General features: G+C 37.9%; 1 long non-coding RNA gene across 1 annotated transcript; it reads left to right on the forward strand.

The window, feature by feature from the left end:
• Positions 1–4,259: 4,259 nt before the first annotated feature.
• LOC107184603 lies at positions 4,260–12,939 on the forward strand. The gene is made up of 3 exons (XR_001515495.1): positions 4,260–4,442; positions 5,314–5,378; positions 12,818–12,939. It is a non-coding gene; the product is annotated as an uncharacterized LOC107184603 (long non-coding RNA).
• Positions 12,940–14,593: the final 1,654 nt, after the last annotated feature.

A 14,593-nucleotide genomic window follows, 5' to 3' on the forward strand; every position in this document is an offset into this window, starting at 1 on the left:
AGGTAGTTTTCTGTTATTCCTATCTTTGTGAGGTCCCCTCCCATACAGTTTGTATGACCAACTGAATACCACAGAAGTGATGGTAAGTCCTTTCAAAGATTATAAATTGCACTGTAGTTTTCATCTTGATGGCCCTTTCTCAGGTCACTCACTCAGGAGGCCAGCTGCCATTTCACGAGGACAAACAGGCGGCCTAAAGAGAGGCCTCTGTGGTGAGGAACTGAGGCCTGCCTGAAAACACACGAAGTAGATTTACTAGACTTCAGATGACTTCAATTTAGTAGACAGCTTGACTGCAACCTCAGGAGACACCCTGAGCCAAAACCAATCAGTTAAGCTGCTCCCAGATTCTTAATCTACAAAAGCTGTGAGGTAATAATTTTTTATTGTTTTAACCTACTAAGTTTGGAAATAATATTTTACACAGCAATAAATAACTAATGCAGCCATCTTAGCCATTTAAATTCAGCCCTGACTGGTTTGGCTCAGTGGATAGAGTGTCGGCCTGTGGACTGAGGGGTCCCGGGTTCGATTCCAGTCAAGGGCATGTACCTTGGTTTGGGCACATCCCCAGTAGGGGGTGTGCAGGAGGCAGCTGATCAATGTTTCTCTCATCGATGTTTCTAACTCTCTATTCCTCTCCCTTCCTCTCTGTAAATTCAATTGAGCCACCAGATGATTACAGCCCCAGCTGACATGAAGAGCACAAGAAGGCCTCTAACCCAAATTAGCATATAAAATCACTAAAGGTAATAAAATAATTGTCATTTTAAAACTTTAAATTTTGTAATGGCTTGTTCTGCAGCAATAGAGGACCAAAACAGAAATGTGTTACCCAAAATGAGGTGCTACTGTAACAAAACCCTACAACATGTAGCCTTGGCTTTGGAACCAGGCAGTGGGTGCAGGTCACAAGAGCCTCAAAGAGACAGCCAATGGAGGCTGGCAAGACAGTGAGGAAATTGTTGAGCCTGGAGAAGAGGTGAGTTTTTGTCCAATTATTTACAGGGAGAATGTTCGGAAAATGCAGTAACTTGTGGCAATATAAAAGATAATATATGAACTTGTGTATTTGGCTAAGGAAGTTTCTAGGCAGAATGTTTATGTGTCAACTGGTTTATTTCAGTGTACATGATCATAGTAGGGTGAAAGGAACTAAAGAAGGAACTATTCAATTTGCAAGCAGTATCTAGAGTACAGGTCAGCAAACATTTTCTATATTAAGCCAGATAATAAATATTTTACTAATTACAGGCTCTATGGTATCTATAGCAACTCTGCAGTTGTAGTGCAAAAGCAGGCATAGAAAATATATACTAGGTGTACTGGTTAATAATGATGGATTTTGTAATCAAAGAAAACATGATAATGTCAAGAGAAACATCAAAAGTGCTTTATTCAAAGTAATGTCCATCGCTAGCTACATATTTCCCCCATCTTTCATTCAGGTAATTTGTGGATACCGTCCCAATAGAACTTTTCTTGTCTTGAGGCAAACCATTCAGAGACCCAATTTTCCACTTCTTCATACGTTTTGAAGTGCTGCTCAGAAAGTGCGTGTGCCATCCATCAGAACAAGTGGTAATCTGAAGAAGCAAGGTCTGGTGAATACGGCGGGTGGGTTAACACTTCCCAGGCAAGATCTTTTAACGTGTCTTTAACTGGTTGTGCGGTGGTGCGTTATCCTGAAGCAAAATTACTTTACCGTGTCTTCTGGCCCATACTGATCATTTCAAGATCAAAGCGTGATTCAAATTGATTATCTGTTGTTGGTAGCAAACAGTATTAACGGTTTCACCTGGTTTTAGAAGCTCATAATACACCACACCTTCCTGATCCCACCAAACGTAAAGCATTGTCTTCTTTCTGAAGTGATTTGGCCTTGTGTCCCAGTTGACCCCAATGTTCTCTAATTACTTATTGCCACGGCCTTGGGACAAGCGCAGGTGTCCCAGAGTCAGCAATAATGGCGTCCCTCTGGGAACTTAAGGCGTGAGGCAGCTGAGCCAAGTCATAAACATAACACAGAGACAAATAGTATGCGTACACTCAGGGGTTTATTACCAGTTTCTAGTGCAGTGGTTCTCAACCTTGGCTGCACATTAGAATCACCTGGGAATCTTTTTAAAATCCTGATTTCTGGGCCTCATCCTCCGGAAATTCTGTTTCTTTGTTATGGGGTGGGGCCACAACATTAGTAACAGAATTTCTGGAGGATGAGGCCCAGAAATCAGAATTTTAAAGATTCCCAGGTGATTCTAATGTGCAGCCAAGGTTAAGAACCACTGTTCTAAGGGTACAAGTTTGGGTGTTCACTCACTTGGGAAAGTACAGAGTTTGTATGTCACTTCACACAGTTTACAATATTCAAATTTGGGGGGTCCTATGGCTAATACAATTGTAACTATAACACCTTGCAGTCGATATTGATGGTTGACCTGGATCAACCCATGATTTTGTGCATCTGGGATTCTCAAAATAAATCAATTTTTTAATCGCCAGTCACAATTCGATCCAAAAAAGACTTTTCTTTCACGACATCGAAGCAACATTTTACTGATGACTTTTTGGTTTTCCATTTGTCTTTTGTTCAGTTGATGTGGCACCCATTTTCCTTCCTTTAAAATCTTTCTGTCAATAAAACAAAATAGCATGCATATCAAACTGCATATATATCAACATATGTGTAACTCCAACTATTGAAAAAAATCCTCATTATTAACTGGTACACCTAGTAAGTGAATAAATGTGGCTGTGCTCCAATTAAAAAAAAATTGACAAGAGCAGGTGACAATGTGGATTTGACTTCTGGGTCATAGTTGACCAACCTCTGATCTAGAAGAAATATTTCAAATAAGGATTTCCTGGTTGAAACATAAATTATTCTCATATTCAACTCTTTCAGCACACAAAAAGTTTTCAGAGTAAATTAAAGCCTTGGGGTAAAGAGCAAATCCAGAGTGCTGCCAGAAAAACAGCCACAGCATAAAGATCAGTTCAAGTGTGAGGTGCAAAGACTTTGTTCAACCTTTAGAAAGATTAGGATTTGTCACATAGACCCTCTCAGCTAGACAATAGGGCTTTTAAGATTCTTAAAGGCTTGCCTTGTTGACCTCAACTAGACAATAGAGTTTCTAAGAATCTTAAGAAAGTACCTTTTAGGCCCTTTTGGCTAGAAGAGAGGGATTTCAGGAATCTTAATGATATTGTCCCCACAGCACTGTTTCTAAGGCCAAAGTAGAGAGAAGTGGGTCTTAAAAAGTCTGTCCTAAAAATATAGTATAGAAGATACATAGGAAGGACAGAATTTTTAACAGAAATTTTAACAGTTTGAACTAAAAGAGACAGAGATAGTTCTAAATGAAAAAGACCTCTGTGTTTCTTATCTCCAAAGAGCAGGATACAAGCTGAGAAAACTACTTAGCTGCAAACACGTTCCACTTCTTATGGAAGAGTAAGGATGAAACAGGAGGCCGAGCCATGGCAGTCATTCTCAGGGAGCATAGTTGTCCCTAATCAGGAAAAATTCTTTCCCTGGAGACAGAGCTAATGGTAACCTCCCGGCTAGATTGCAGAGTTGCTCTGGGTCTTCTGTTTTACCCTTTTATACTGGAAGATTCCATTGTGGCTGCCATGCCCTTTCATCATTATTGTATGTTGGGTGTGTGGGGGACAGATGATGGTTTCTTTGGTGTGATTTATTTTATAATTCACAGGTATTCCTGAGGAACTTCAGAAGCCCACCCCATCTACATCTGGCTCTGATATAGATGACAAGAGCCTTGGATATGAGCCGATCCCATAAAGGGAAGGGAAATTTGGGGGGCTCTTGGGAGGTGATGAGTGTACTTTGTATGTGAATTGTTACAGCCTGAGGGCAGAAGCTGGAGTGCCTTTCCAAATTCCTCCTCTAGATGGATATGCATGCAACTCCTAATATAAAATATGGAGTTTATCTCCCCTTTCTTTGAATATGACCTGCTTTTGTTACTAACTCTGATCAGTCAAATGGCCATGGAATTGGGGAGACTGCAGTTTTGGCACTTACATACCCAAGCTATAAGGTGATTGGAAATGTGATAGATACAAAATGAGCTACTCAGATCAGACTTCAGGAAAGAACTTGCTATTCAGCAGTGTATAATGAAGACAGCACAGCAGGCAGAGGTCAGGTATTGGCTCCTTCAGCATCTGCCTCAGTTGTAGAAACGTGGTTTCTCTGAGGTAAGGCCCTTCCTGAGGACTAAATAAAGAAAGAGTATAAAGGTCTGGACATTTTGTCCTGATGTGTGATGTCTGCAAGAAAGTCTGCTGCATCACAGTTTGATTTTTGCCTTTCATTACCCAATCTTATATTTTTTACCTTTCTTCCCCCTTAGGTGTTGATTCCTAATAAACAACTTGTACCACAAACTTCTCGGATCTTCTGGAGAACCCAACAAGTAGGTTCTATCTCCTGCTGCCCCTCAGAATCCAGTAGCAATGCTGGGTAAAGACAAATCTATGGAGAAAGGCGACACGGAGAACACTATGGTTCATGAACCCTGCTGAGTCTCATGTCAATGGATAGTACCAACTGGAAACTATGTGAATGAGCTATCTTGGACCATACAGCCTAGTTGAACTGCCAGATAACCACTGTCCTTCCTGACACCATGTGGGTCAGAAGAACAACCCAGCTGAACTCAAACTACGGAAAAACGAACAATAGTAAAAAAGTTGTTTTAAACCACTAAGTTTGGGGTGCTGTGCTATTCAGCAATAGTTTACCAAAGCATTTACCAGTTCTCTCCATGCTAGGTAAAAATTGGGCTCCCCTATTGAGGGCCATGCCTGTCTGCCAAATATCCTCAGTAGCTACTTCCTCTGGATACTATTAACTAGTAATAGTTTCCCCATTTTTTTGTTTGCTTGTTATTCCGCACCTGAGAATATTTTTCCATGGAGTTTTAGAGAAAGTGGAATGGAGGGGGAAAGAGAGAGAGAGAGAGAGAGAGAGAGAGAGAGAGAGAGACATCAATGTGGGAGAGACACGTTGATTAGTTGCCTCCCACACGGGCTCCAACCAGGGGACTCTTCCGTCCATGGGCTGACACTCTTATCTTCTGAGCCAAATTGGCCAAGCCCATTTTCCCCATCTCGATAGCCTGAGGTTATTGTGCATCTGTGGTGAAATTCAGCAATGCTTTGTCTTATTTAAAAAGAAAAGAAAATATCCCCCTGCTTTTATAAAAATCAGACATGATTTCTAAATACAGGAGTTTTAAGGGGCAATCTTTTAGACAATACTCTCTTTCTCCTTCCTTCCTGCAGATACATATCTTATCTCTGGAAAGAGGCACTTTGGCTTACCCCTGCTTATAAACAACAGGCAAGAGGTAAGGCCTATTAATCTCATTTACTTTCCAAAAAAGGAAAAACAACCATTAAATGTCTCTATCAGAAGGTCTTAACCCCCAAGTAGGACATTTTCCCGAGACTGTGACATAACCTGTGATATTTGACAGTCTGACATGCTTGGAACAGACTGGAAAATGTGGCCTTAAACAAAAGCTACTAATGTTTAACTGTAGCTTTGTAGGAAACTTGTCAGGTGATCATTTTAGAGCAGGAAAACCTTTAACAGATTTTCAATATATTTTTTAATAATTTCATAATATAAAAATGCTCTTATATTTAGTTTCTCACCCTTTATTAATAAGATCAAGTGAGTATCAGCAGTTTGGTAAATAAATTGTTTATTAGGTATCTACTCTAAATGATAGATTTTTATATTTGTGCTAGTTAACGTTAGGTATTTAGAAAACTTTTGAGTAATTTTGGTAATGCTTTACTCATTTTTAAAATTAAGATTACATTTAACCCTTGGTCTAGGCTTATGTACATTGTTTCATTATTATTATTATCATTATGATTTTTATTATTGTCCCTTTTTATTCTTAAAACTGTACTTCTTTGGATGACAATTTTATGGTTATCTTATCTTAAGACAAAACTATGTCATACTTATATCATAAAATATTATTAGAAATGTTTAAATATTTTAAATTCTAGTATTTTTTGCCAAATAATATTGAAGTATCTTTAAGTGTATTTAAAATCTTAAATAAGATTAACATAAATTTTTGAAAGAGTTTAAATAACTTTAGAGATAATTCGTTGAAAATGTATTTTCTCTATTTGAGATAAGCTTAAAAGTAAGTGTACATTTCATAAATTGACTTTTATAATTTTTATCTATAGAATATTTTCCAGTTACTTGAAGAAGACAAATGAGGTTTGAAATCACAAAGTAATTAAAGATTTTTTTGATCAGTAGCAGTTACACAAATTAGAAGACATGTCAGTTTTATATTAATATTTAATAACTTGATTAAACTTTGACTGAAAGCCTGTTTGTTTACATATTATGCAAATTGATTTTGAAATAAAGTTTATAGATTTAGGTAATGTTTACATTATGTCAGTTTCTAAGTTTACATATTCCATGTAAATTTTGGTGCCTATAGGATAAGTTTGAATTTAGGAAAAAATAGCAAAATAGTAGAAGTAGTGCTCAAGAAGTTTTCAAAATTAAATTTTAACCTTTTTATTCTGTTAGCTTCATTGCTTTATAATTTAAAAAGAGATCGTATGCACTGGCATGAAAACAATCCATGATGGTTGTTCGCTCTTTTGGAGCCCTGTTTGCCAGCAATATCCCCCATTCAGACCCATCCTCTGGTCTTTGCTTTGTGAGTCTTATCCCTGTGAACTGCACTACCCAGTCTCTCTTGCCCTAAATATCAGGTAAAGAACTGGTACCCAAAATATACCAATAATTCCTAAAACTCAACAATAAAAAGACAAATAACCCATTTAAAAATGAGCAAAGGATCTGGACATCTTACCAAACTAGAAACAACAAAGATATCCTTCATCAGTGAATGGATAAACAAACTGTGGTACATTCATACAATGAAATATCATTCAGTGGTAAAATAAATGAGCTATCACCCCACAAAAAGACACAAAGCATCCTTAAATGCATACTTCTACATGAAAGAAGACAGACTGGAAAGGTTATATAATTCAAATTATATGACATTCCGGGAAAGTTAAAACTAATAGAGACATTAAAAAAAAGTCTAGTTATTACCAGGAGTTCACGAAGAGGGGAGAAGCCTCTAATAAATTAAAAACAGTTTATTTGAGGGGTGATACTATCCTGTGTGATACTGTAATAATGAATAAATAATGTGCATTTATAAAAAAAACTATAAACTTTTTAGCACAAAGAGTAAACCTTAATGTATGCAAATATTAAAAAAAATATCTAGCATATTGGAGAATCCAAATTGTGACAAAAGAATCTGTCAATATTACAACTGTATGAAAAAATCCTCAATGAAGAAATGAGAGAAACAGGTGCTTATATAAATAAATTTGGAAAACAGTAGAGCCTATGATGCTTAAGGCAAAAAGAACTGTGCCTGAGCACTGTACTTTAGTTGACAAAGCTGTTCCCTATAGGGGTAAGAGTTAACAGTGTTTATATATAAATATGTGTGTGTGCGTGGGGGGCGGGGGGAAGTGAATTGAACAACTGAGCAACTAAAATGTGTGTGTGTGTGTGTGTGTGTGTGTGTTTATGTGTGTGTTTGAATTGAACAACTAAATAAAGTGTAGAGGTTAGAGATAAGCAAGGGGAAGAGCTACAATGAGCTGTATGGTAAAGGATCAGAGCTGGAGACATCACTATGAATTCATGTTTAGCTTAATATAGAAATAGATGGTTACATATAGAAATATATTGTACACAGGAAAGTATATCCAACTATAGTTCTTACCGTCAACTGAGAAATCCTAGATTCAATAACACTCCAGTAGCAACAAGTATATCTAGCACCCAGATTTTGGTTTCTAATCCCCTTCTCCAACAAAAGGAACCAGGGCTTCTTGGATAAATAGTTGATTCTAGGACTGGGTCAGGAATTATGTAAGGTGGGTCTGGATCATTATGTGGTGCTAGAAAGTAAGGAAATGTTATGGATTAAACTTTGTACCTACCGCCTAAATTTATATATTGAAATCTAATCCTCATTGTGATAGTTTTTGGAATTGTGGCTTTTGAGAGGTATTAGGTCTCTCTGCCATTAGAGGATAATAGGATAAGTCAATTGTCAATAACCCAGAAGAGAGTTTCACCAGAATCCAACCATGCTGGTTCCCTGATCTTGGACTTCCAGTTTAAAGATAGAAAAGTAATTTTTTTAAATCTGTAAACTACCTAATTTATGGTATTTTAATATAGCAGCCTGAAATGTCTAAGTTAGGAAGTGCTCAAAACAAAATAAAACAAAATTCTCCACTGACCAGGTATGTTGAAGGGTTAACAGAGCCAAACGAAAGAATTAGAAATGGCCAAGCCTGGACAGTTTTGAGCAACAAAATAAAGGATGGGTTATAATCCAAAGTATGAAATGAATGCCCATGAGTCCATGCTGATATAAATAAATAATTGAATGAATGAATGAATGAATAAATAACTTGGGGAGACAAGACAAATCTTGTAGAAGAATTACAAATAATTTATCCAGGTACACTGTCTTTTTGGAAGGGGAACATTTCCAACTCCTTAAGTGTAATGTATGTATAGTGATTTTCTTCCTTTTAAAAAAACAACATGGAAAGGGGAGAAAATGAGCAATGAGAAAACCTGACAAGCACTACCTCAGCCAGGTCAACATCAATATTAGGTTAGAAATAAGTTGATGATGTATCCTTAATATGATGTGATGATATGGTTTTATCTTCATGGTTTTCCTCCCTAAAACCCATAACCCCAATCTAACTATGCAGAAAAAACAAACAACAAAAAACAATTCCAACTGAAGAGCATTCAACAAAATACTTGACATGTATTCCTCAAAACTGTCAAGGTCATAAAAAACAGGAAAATCTGAAAAATTGGCACAGTCAAGAAAAGCCAAAGAGATATATATGGCAACAAAATCTTGGAACAGAAAAAGATCTTGAACAACATGGGAATAGGGGTGCTCACCATTTGTGTTGTCAAAAATCCACTTATAACTTTTCCCTCTCCCAAAGCTTAACTACTAATAGCTTGCTGTTGACTGGAAGCCTTAATGATAACATCAACAGTCAATTAACACATATTTTATGTTACATGGACTGTATACTCTGTTCTTGAAATACAAGGAGACTAGAGAAAAGTGAATATTAATAAAGAACATAATAACAAAGAGAAAATACATTTACAGAACTACATGTATGTGCCGCGCCAGCACGGCCAAGGGTGAACCTGAGTGGGGGCAGCTGACAGGCTTAGAAAAGACAAGAGAATGAAAGCTGGGTCTCAGTGGGAGGCTGCTTCTCTGAGAGACAATGACAACGCCCACAAGCCATGTCTTTATTTTAAAGCAGATGCCATGAGGCAGAATAAGGGCGTGATCAAGATGTTTACAACATTCTCAAGGGTTTCAATCCTACTCAACGACATGCACCTGAACTCTATCAAGCCTACATCACTCAGGCACATGGGGCCTTGTGTTTGGACCATAGGTTCAAGCTTACAACTACAGCTGTTGGCTATAATTGTGCTGGGAGGGCTCTGCCCTCTGAGCTGGGACTTGCACATGGCAATGAGAGGACTGTGCCCTCTCAACAGTCCAAGGCTTGAACCTGTCCAAACACTGTAGCTGCTCCCCACACATGTAATTATTGAAAAAAAAATGCATGTATAAGTGTGCCCATGAAGTTCAAACCTGTTTTGTTCAAAGGTTAGCTATGTAAGGTGACTAAGGAAAACTTGAATAAAGTATGGACTTAAGTTAGTTTGTGATCCATACTAATGTCAGATATAAACAAAGAAGATATTGCAATGCAGGGCATAAATGAACTCTGTTTTATCACCTAATTTTTTTTTCTGTAAATCTAAAACTATCCTAAAAAAATAAACTCTACTTTGAAAAAGAGTGTCTATCATGAAGTCTGACACATAATAAGTTTATAATCCATGCAAAGTTAGGAAAGTCGTACCTTCATGAATTCAAGAATTTTACTCTTGAGAATAGAATGAAATATAATAGCTTAAAATAACCCAAAGGAACATCTTGCTCAATTTTTGTATAAAGAAGGAAAATAAAAACAAGAGATGGTAAGTGAATTGCATAGAGTTGTTAAAAACTAGGTCCCTTTCCCAAACAGAATTGTTCAGCTCTTGAGACCCCAAATTATTGGAGTATTTATCTGTATATCTTTATTATGAATTATCCTTCCTAACTGGAATAATTCTAATGTTATGAAGGGATAAAGTAAAGTTAGGAGCCTCAGTTAAGGACTTTTAAGATAATCTGGTTGTATAACCACAGATTTTAGAAAAGAAGATCCTCTCAATGTAAATTAGACATTAAATAATTAGAAATTGAAGGAGTTTAAGGGATGGAAGCCTGCCCTGCCCACTGTGCCTTAGTTGGTTGAGCATTGTCCCATGCACCAAAAGGTTGCCCGTTTGATTCCTGGGCCCTGGGTTTTGGGCTGGATCCCTGATGAGGGTATGCAGAAGGCAGCCAATTGAGTTTCAGTTTCACATCAGTGCTTCTTTCTCTTGCTCCCTCTCACTTCCTCTCAAAAATCAATTTAAAAACATATTTTATAAAAATGCTATATTCTGTTTAGCTCTTGGAAAAGTGTCATTCAGTGGAGTTATTATAGGGCTCATTAGAAGAATTGAGGAAATAGCAAAAGTTTTTTTTCTGATAAGGGCCTATAGTTAGTGAAAGGTTTTTACTTTATAAATTCAATGATTGGAATGATAATAGACCAAAAGTAATCCCTAACACAAGTGTCCTCACCAATAAATTCATTGTTGAGCTAAGAGCAGTGATGGCGAACCTATGACACGCGTGTCAGAGGTGACACACGAACTCATTGTTTTGGTTGATTTTTCTTTGTTAAATGGCATTTAAATACATAAAATAAATATAAAAAATATAAATATTTGTTTTACTATGGTTGCAAATATCAAAAAATTTCTATATGTGAAACGGCACCAGAGTTAAGTTAGGGGTTTTCAAAATGCTGACACGCCGAACTCAAAAGGTTCGCCATCAATGAGCTAAGCTCTAATTTAGCTTATAGGTATCTTATACTCAGGCGTTGATATTTATTTAAATATTTTGTGTTAAACATCTTTATTTAGTTTTGAGTCATTGAAATAATGTAATCATTATAATATTTTATAATAAGAAAGGCTCAATTAAGTCTAGAAATGTGTGTTTCATTATTTCACATTTTCCATTCAGGTTAGAAATTGGTGTAACTGCTAAAACAATGCTATATTAAGTAGATGTCACTCTCCAAACAATGAAAAAAATAAAAATTGCAGAGGAACTAACCAATTTGATCCTTTTATGCAATGCAAATAAACCCAATGCATTGGTCATCAATATCCTGTAGAAAATATAGTTGGTAGAGATAGTAAATTATAGTTACACCATTTTTCTAATAGTTGACATCTGCGTACACAGATGATAGCAATTATTAAATATTGTGTTGCGATTCATATACTAGTATACAATACAGCAGTGTTAGAGATTATTTGAGAATAGAGGAATGATTTAGAAAGATTAACATTTCAAAATATTTACTGTTGAAGCAAAGCTTAAATACATTTAGAAATAGTTCATAAGTAGTCTAAATGTTTAAAGATATTTGGCCCAATGTCATTTTTTTTAAAGAAATAGAATGAGAAATCAGCATATTTATATGGAACCATAAAAGATCCCGAATAGGCAAAACAATCGTGAGAAAAAAGAACGAAGCAGGAGGTATCATGCTACCTGACTTCAAATTATACTACAAAGCTACAATAATTATAATAGCATGGTATTGGCAGAGAAACGGACACACAGATCAGTGGAACAGAATAGAGAGCCCAGAAATAAAACCACAAGTATATGGACAGATAATTTTCAACAAAGGAGTGAGAAACACACAATGGAGTAAATATAGTCTCTTCAATAAATGGTACTGGAAAAACTGGAAAGCCACATGCAAACGAATAAAACTGGATCACAGTTTGTCCCCCTGTACAAAATTGAATTCAAAATGGATCAAAGACCTAAGTATAAGACCTGAAACAATAAGTTACATGGTAGAAAATATAAATGCCAAACTTATGGACCTTGGCCGTAGAGAACATTTTACGAACTTGACCCCAAAGGCAAGGGAAGTAAAGGACTATGTAAAACTAAAAGGTTTCTGCAGAACAAAAGAAACTGACAACAAAACAAAGAGGTAGCCAACCAGGGGGGAGATGATATTTGCAAACAGTAGCTCCAACAAAGGTTTAATTTCCAAATCATATACAGAACTCACAAAACTCAACACCAAAACAAGCAAACACCCCAATAAAAAAGTGGGCAGAGGACCTGAAAATACACCTCTCCCAAGAAGACTTCCAAACAATCAATAGATATATGAAAAGATGTCCAATCTCACTAGTAAATCAGATTTCTCTAATTTGTATTAGGAAAATGCAAATCAAAACTACAATGAGATACCACCTCACACCTGCGAGAGTGGCCATTATCAATAAGACAAGCAGTTACAAGTGTTGGAGAGGCTATGGGAAAAGGGAATCCTACATTCACTGCTGGTGGGAATGCAATCTGGTACAATCTCTATGGAAAGCAATCTGGCAATTCCTCAAAAAATTAAAAATACGACCCAGTAATCCATCTCCTGGGTATATGGCCAAAAAACTCAAAATCATGTATTCACGAAGATATATGCACCCCTATGTTCATTGCAGCAGTACTCATGGTGCCCAAGACATGGAGACAACCGAAGTGCCCTGTGATAGAGGACTGGATGAAGAAGAATGGAATACTTCCATAAGAAAGGATGAAATACTGCCATTTGCAACAACATGGATGGACCTTGAGAACATTGTGCTAAGGGAAACAAGTCAGTCAGATAAAGCTAAGAACCATATCATTTCACTCATATGTGGAATATAAAACTGAAACTCGTGAACCCAAACAGCAGTGTGGTGGTTGCCAGAGGGAAGGGGGTCCTAAAATATGGTGACAGGAGAATTGACTTTGGGTGGTGGGCACACAGTGCAATATACAGATCATGTGACATAGAAACCCACACCTGAAACCTATATGGTCATGTTGAACAGTGTCACCCCAATAAATTTAATTTAAAAAATGTTTAAAGAAAGAAACATGTCAATTTAGGTTCATAAACTAACAATTTTTTAAACATACCTGGTGTAGAAGTTACTTTTATTCTCCAGTTTTGATAATTAAAACTTTTACTTGTACTCCGAATGCACCTATAATACAAGCTAGATAATACAGTACATTTACATAGTTTAATTATCAAGGTAACTTTCCATAGCACATAAAAGTAATAATGTTTTTTTTTAAAATGAAAGGCAAAGACCGTGAAGCCATATTTATAACATATTACACCTCTGCCACGGATTGTTATCCAGATAAGCAAAAACACAAACAAAACAATCTTTTATAGGAAGGAGATAAACTCAATATATAGGAACTGAAATTACTTTCTCGTTGGTTATCAAGGAAGTTCCTTTATCTTCATCTTTTTAAACTTTTAGGTTACTCCATGATATTAAATGCTATCTTCTGTGAAATACTTTTCACAACCTCCTCTCACATTATTTATTCTGTAACTCAATTCATAAACAACCTCTCAAGTAAATTAACTGTATACTTAAAGAATACATCTAGCAATATGGTTGTGCCCTCCTGCCATCTGCATTGCGAAGATAAGCAGTTTTCTGCTCAGACGGCTGGTACCCAGCTCGCAGCAGGCGCTGCTGCTCCGGCTCCAGGGGCTGCAGGAGGAATCCGTAGACAGTTTCTAGGTGACTCTGGTGGACAGAGTACAATAGGGAGGTGGGCATCTTCGGTCCCCCAAAACCTACTAGGATGGTGGCTACTTCAAGGCACGCCTGCAGTTCCCACCGACCGCTCGGTGCCCGGCACGTGTGCGTCTCCATCGCACACCCCGCGGCCATGCCCCAGCCTCCACCCCAGAGCCCGGAGCTGCGCGCAGAGCAGGAACGCCCCCGGAACCTCAGGACTGTCCGCCTGCGCTTCATCTCCCTCATGAAGGAGCCCAGCACCATCCCACCTGCCTCCCTGATACACAGAAAAGTGGAAAGAGAGCAAAGTCTCGCGGGGAGTTCGCAGGCCTCACCCGAAGCAGGTGCTGGGACGCGGGCGCAGAGCCTGATGGGCGCAAAGCCGCCCGCGCTGGCCACCGTGCAGACCACGCTTGGGCGCTCAGACCTCTCCTATGTCCATGGCGAGGAGAACACGGTGAAGTCCATGCTGGGGCCCAGGCCGACAACTGCTTCGGGGACTAAGAGGAAAACGGTGGCCACTGGAGGCCTGACACCCAGTCCCCAGACGCACAGATTTGCAAGTTTCACCTCACCAGGCCGGACCCTGTGCGCCAATGGGCACCTCCAGACCTGAGACTATCGCACCCAAGGTTTGTGCTGCCTGTCTCCTTGGGTTGTTTCCTCTTATGTCTCGCTTTCTTTTCC

This window comes from Myotis davidii, unplaced genomic scaffold, assembly GCF_000327345.1.
Source record: "Myotis davidii unplaced genomic scaffold, ASM32734v1 scaffold206, whole genome shotgun sequence".
NCBI classification, from domain to species: Eukaryota; Metazoa; Chordata; class Mammalia; order Chiroptera; family Vespertilionidae; genus Myotis; species Myotis davidii.